Here is a 6,766-nt window from a genome sequence, read left to right on the forward strand (position 1 = left end):
CTCCCCTAAGTCTCTCATCTTTATTACTTACCATGTTTCTTGCACTGAAATAGTCGAATGTAAGGTGGGGTAAAGATATAGGGAAAACAGTGATGGAGGGAGAGAAGCATATTAATACCAAACTACCCCTGTGTGTATCTGTCCCATTCTCAAGCTCTGCCTCCCCTCCTCATGTTCACGATATTTCCTCCATCTAAATATGCATGGGCCTGAACATGGGCAAGAGGAAAACAACTCTGTTCTCATGAAAGAGGATTAATATTCAAGTAACTTTGTACCCATAAATTACCCGTGCTGGAGGTTCTAGGGTGGCCTTCCTAAGTTTTTTCATTGTTCATGGGGCCATGGAAAGGAAGAAAGTGGGAGGGGGCTCCCACGGAGGCCTCATCACTGTCTTCTAAAGGAAAACAGATCTTGACCTCTAACTCAAAGAAATGAACCACTAGTCTGTGCCCAGAGTCATTCTTTCTACCACACTGTTGTTTTTTTGTTCTCATTCGAAATGGTAGCACACTGTGCCATTTCCAGGTCCCCACAATTGTGCAAGAAAAAAGACTTGTCCCTGTAAGGATCCAGACCGAGTCATGTGCTCCTCCCTATCTGTCACCTCACATTCAGGTGTCAGGCACTAGGTAGAGCCAGTTCTGGATTCTCTTACATGCTCCTCTCTGAGGAAAAGGGACACTACTCATGCACTTCCCAAGGTAGATCCTAGCTGCTTTCATGACTCCTTTTCTTTTACCACTACGTTCTGCCTGATGAATGCATATGCTCTTTCTCCCTGACTATATATATTTCTTTGAATTTCCACTCTGAGCAGTATCAGGAGGGAATTTGAATTAGACTGTAATTCAAATTACATGAATTCAAACCCATGAAGGAAGGGCCACTTTCTCAGTCTTTTTTTCCCCTGTTCTCAGGCTTGTTCACCACTGTATCCTCAGTGCCATACATGGAAGACAAAGTAGTCAGTTAATAGTTGAAGGGGGTGAAGGCCATTGAATCATGAGAATTCCATGGTATCTTCTGTTGGTTGTAGATCAATGGCTGTCTATAAGTGTCTTTGTCTTTGATGTCTGTAACCCCAGGGCTTAGCCCAGAGTTTGCCACACAGGAGATGCTTTATATGTAATTTTTCTATGGAGGAAGAAAGCAAGGGTTTACCAAAATATATTTTAGAAAGAAACCTGGGCATCTTCATATCTTATATTGTAATTACATTTGGAAGATACATATAATTCGGATTTGGTATTAGTGGTTTGTTATTATTTTTTTGTCTTCTATTCATGTTTAGAATTATGCCTTACTAAGCTCCCTAGCATATAGCAAACCCCAATGAATTTATAAAGAAAATATAATGACCAACATCCCAATAGAAAAATAGGCAAATAAATGAACAGACTGTTCATTAAAAAGACAAGTCTATGTTTATTAAGTATATGAGAAAATATTTCATCTCACTGGTAATCTAAGTGCAAATTATAATTATAGTGATATATTGTTTTTCATCTATCATATTGGCAAAGAACAAAAAATTTGGAAACAAACTGTATTGGAGAAGAGGTGAGAAAACTGGCATTCCTATACATTATTAGTTGGAGTATAAATTGTTACACACTCTGTGAAGGTTATTTGGCAATGTTTATCAAAATACTAATGTATATAACAATTGACCAGCAATTATACTTTAATAAACTATCCTAAAGTATTATTTGTACATTGAAAAATGCTATATGTATAAGGATATTCATTGCAGAATTGTCTTTAATAGTAAAAGATTGGAAATTTTTGAAATAATCATAAATAGGGGAAGGTTAAATAAATTTTAGTGTATCTCCATGCAACATGCAGCTGTTAAAAAGAACGAGCAGCTCTATCTACGTATACTGATACAGGAATGATGTCCAAAACACATTTTTAAGTGAAGAAAGCAAGATGCATAACAATGTTTAGTGTGCCATCATTTGTTTAATATTTTATTTTATTATATATATGCATATAATGAATATCTCTGTTAATATCAACAAGTAACTGGTAATAGGGCTTGTTTTTTGTTTTGGTTTTTTTTTTTTGGTTTTTTTTTTTTTTTTTTGGTTTTTTGGAGGATAACCTATTGGCAGACAAAGATGTGAAGTACACTTAATGACTTATGTGTATGAACTTCTGTGCTTTTTGAATTTTGAACCTCATGTTTGTATTAACTATTAAAAATTGTAATTTAAATAAAATATTCCTTAGCATCTGAGGATATTTAAAAACTTAAACCACACATTCTTAGAAATGCTAAACTCCTCAGGCCTACATACCTGGGCTCTAAGCTGGGCCACCATGTCGGTAAAAGACAATAAGAGAGTCCTTTTTGTTTGTTTAGGAATGTTTCCAATTCTGTAATAGCATTAATGAGGGTAGATGGCTTACCCTCTGGATTTGAAGGACAAGCTTGTTCCAAGAATCCTTTATCTACACACTTCTCTGGTGCAATTCACAATCTAGTTTGCTAAGTCCATAATAAATGATGTTCTAGTACTAATACTACTACTAAAGATAATGCTTTCCATTTAGAAGATTGTGTTTGAATCCTTACAGAAATGTGATGTGAAACAGCACTCTTGATACTCATAAAACACCCAAGGAGTAGAAAGGGTAGCTATTGAAAATAATGATTATGGGAGCTATGCTTTATATTTCATAGGCATCTTTATTGTTTTGGAGAGGTTCCAGATTTGGGCCCTTTCATTGGAGGAAACAGAGAACAGTGAGATAATAGTTCTCATGATCATACTTTTAATTGAATTCATACGTTGCTTTAGAAATGTCCCATATTCTGAAAATGATTTAGTTTCTTTTCTATTGCATCATTTTCTATTGACATTGCCAGGAATGTCTGTTTTACACATGCTTTAACTTATTTTTTATTATCTAAGTTATATATGTTCACAGTTGAAAACCTAGTAATTATATGAAAATTAAAAGAAAAAGACATTGCATTTCCTAACACTGATAAATACTCCTAACATTTTGGTATATATCCTTCCGGACTTTTAGAAATGCAAATATGTGTATATATATTTACACACCACCCCCCAACACACACACATCTTAAAAAAAAAAAGATTTCATTATACTTATTTCATTGTAATAAATTATCTTTCCAGCAACATAAAACATTCTGTTATTTCTCCCATTTTAAAAACATACTATCTTGAGACCTCTCTTTCCCCAACGCTTGTGCTTCCACCATTTCTTGCTTCAAAGATTTTTCTACTTGTTTATTTATAGTATTATTTCAATTTTCTTTCTTGAAATTATGTTTAGGAAAATTTTAATGACATAAGGAAAATTCTTCTGAAATGATGCCAAGTGAAAAAAATATATATATTCTCTAAAACAATTTCATCCAGAATATAAATTATAAAAAGAAATAATATGTGCAAAGAAAAGCAAAAATCAGCAGCAGTGATTGTATTTATGGTTTGGATTATGTGAGATTTCTCACCATAATTTTATATCCTTCTGTATTTCCCACATTTCTACAATAAGTATGTTATATTCATGAAAAAGTCAGTATTATTTTTTAAAGGACCCCACTGTGGATTTTTTTAAATTGTGGAAAAATACAGACAACATAACATTTAACATTTTAAGCATTTTAAAGTATACAATTCAGTGGCATTAAGTACATCCAAAATGTTGTACAACCATCATCATTATCTAGTTTCAGAAATTATTCAGAAACCTCATGCCACTAATCACTCACTACCATTCCTCCCCCACCCAGCTTCTGGCAACCACTAATCTGCTTTCTGTTGCTGTGGCTCACTTATTCTGGATATTTCATTTAAAAAAAAAAACTGAGAACAAACTGAGGGTTGATGGGGGGTGGGAGGGAGGGGAGGGTGGGTGATGGGTATTGAGGAGGGCACCTTTTGGGATGAGCACTGGGTGTTGTATGGAAACCAATTTGACAATAAATTTCATATATTGAAAAATAAATAAATAAATGACTTTTTTCATTTTCCAAAATGTTTTCAAGGTTAATCCATGTTTTAGCTATTTTTTATTGTGGAAAATGTCCTATAACATAAAATTCACCTTTTTAACAATTTTAAAGTGTACAATTAGTTGCATATAGTACAATAAAGTTTTGTACAATCATCACCACTATCTAGTTCCAGAACGTTTTCATCACTCCAAAAGCAGACCCCATATCTATTAAGCAGTCATGCCCCATTTCCCCCTTTTCCTAGCCCCTGGCAAACACTAAAATATACTTTCTATATCTATGGATTATTCTGGATATTTCATATAAATGGAATCATACAATATGTGGTCCTTTGTGACTTACTTCAGTTAGAGTAACTTTTTCACAGTTCATTCATGTTGTAGCATGTACCAATGCTTCATTTTGCATGACTAAATAATATTCCACTGCAGGTATATACCATGTTTTGTTTATCCATTTATCTGTGAATGTGCATTTGGGTTGTTTCCTCCTTTTCACTATTGTGAATAAAGCTGCAGTGAACATTGTTGCATAAATATCTGTTTGAGTCTGTGCTTTCAATTCTTTGGGACATATACATAGAAACAGAATTGCTGGATCATATGGTAACTCTATATTTAATTTTTTTAAATATACATTATTGTCAAATTGGCTAACATACAGTGTGTAAAGTGTGCTCTTAGTTTTTGGGGTAGATTCCCATGGTTCATAGCTTACATACAACACCCAGTGCTCATCCCAACAAGTGTCCTCCTCAATGCCCATCACCAATTTCCCCTTCTCCCCCAACTCCCCATCCACCCTCAGTTTTCTCTCTGTATTTAAGAGTCTATTATGGTTTGCCTCCCTCCCTTTCTGTTTGAAACTATTTTTTCCCCTTCCCTTTCCCCATGGTCTTCTGTTAAGTTTCTCAAGATCCACATAAAATTGAAAACATATGGTATCTTTCCTTCTCTGACTGACTTATTTCACTCAGCATAATACCTTCCAGTTCAATCCACATTGCTGCAAGTGGGATGATTTCATTCTTTCACATTGCCAAGTAGTATTCCATTGTATATATAATCCACATCTTATTTATCCATTCATCAGTTGATAGACACTCAGGCTCTTTCCATAATTGGGCTATTGTTGAAAGCACTGCTATAAACATTGGGGTACATGTGCCCCTATGATTCAGCACTCCTGTATCCCTTGGGTAAATTCCTAGTAGTGCTACTGCTGGGTCATAGGGTATTTCTATTTTTAATTTTTTGAGGAACCTCCACACTGTTTTCCAGAGCTGCTGCACCATTTACATTTCCACCAACAGTGCAAGAGGGTTCCCATTTCTCCACATCCTGGTCAGCATCTGTAATTTACTGAGTTGTCCATTTTAGTCCCTAACCAGTGTGAGGTGGTATCTCAGTGTGTTTTTGATTTGTATTTCCCTGATGAGGAGTGACGCTGAGCATCTTTTCACGTGTCTATTTGCCACCTGGATGTCTTCTTTGGAAAGGTGGCTATTCATGTCTTCTGCCCATTTCTTCACTGGATTATTTGTTTTTTTGGGTGCTGAGTTTGGTAAGTTCTTTATAGATTTTGGATACTAACCCTTTATTCAATATGTCATTTGCAAATATCTTTTCCCATTCCTGTCAGTTGCCTTTTAGTTTTGTTGATTGTTTCTTTTGGCGTGCAGAAGCTTTTTATCTTGATGAGGTCCCAATAGTTCATTTTTGCTTTTAATTCCCTTGCCTTTGGAGATGTGTCAAGCAAGAAATTGCTGCAGCTGAGGTCAAAGATGTTGCCTGCTTTCTCCTCTATATATGATAAGAATTTTTGAGAATTAAATCAGGCAATGCAACAGCGCTAGTCTGGAGGAAGGGCTGTCTTGTTCCTCAGTGTCAACTCCGCTCAAGTAGATATTCAGTTACCAGGCATGGAGGGACCTGCTTTGGTGTAGGGGAGGTCCTGCCTCCCCTGTGGGCCCTCTGTATGTTCCCTGAAGCCCCATCTTGTTGGTGATGGGGAGAAAAATGGTGACACCTCAGTCTCTCCTCCATGGACCAGGTGTCCCAAACCACTCTGTTCAGGCCATCCTCACTGTGCTGTGGGCATGAATGAGGTGGTTTGTCCTGCTCTGCCAACTCCCATGCCTCCCTGGCGCTTGGCTGGGATTTAATCCCTAATGTCCTAAAATGTCCCGCTCCATGCATCCTGGCTCCAGTCAAGAGCCACTCCGCACCGCCTCACAGTGCTGCAAACACAGTTTGTCCCACTCAGCTGACTCCCATGCCTCCGTGGTGCTTGGCTGGGACTTAAACCCTGATATCTTAAAACTTCCCACTCCATAGGCCCTGGTTTCGGAGAAGTACTGCTCCGCCTCTCCCAATATATGCCTCTCCCAATATATGGTCTCTGGTTGGCGGGTGCAGGCAGTCTTTGTCCTTTGAATGGTTATATACCTTCTTCCCACAGCATTCTAGGGAGGGGATTGCTTTCTCCCCCTACGGACTGTGCTTCTGATCCAGTCTGAACTAGTTACTGAGCCCGGAACTGGCTCCCCTCCTCCCCTGGGGTACATGAACAGGGCAGCCATCCCCAGTCAGGAGAAAGCCTGGTAGTTAGAGATTGGATCTTTCTCTGTCTTGGTCCGTGGTTTTTCTCTTGTCCTAATACAGTCCTACACTTCCCCAGCCTCTCTTTCTCTTCCCTTTGTCTTTCTGCAGAAGGGGATCCTGCCACTCCCTTCCTCCACTGCCCATTTTATCTCTCCCAGTT

This window comes from Panthera pardus, unplaced genomic scaffold, assembly GCF_024362965.1.
Source record: "Panthera pardus isolate Hobbes unplaced genomic scaffold, ASM2436296v1 HiC_scaffold_27, whole genome shotgun sequence".
In the NCBI taxonomy this organism is placed as follows: Eukaryota; Metazoa; Chordata; class Mammalia; order Carnivora; family Felidae; genus Panthera; species Panthera pardus.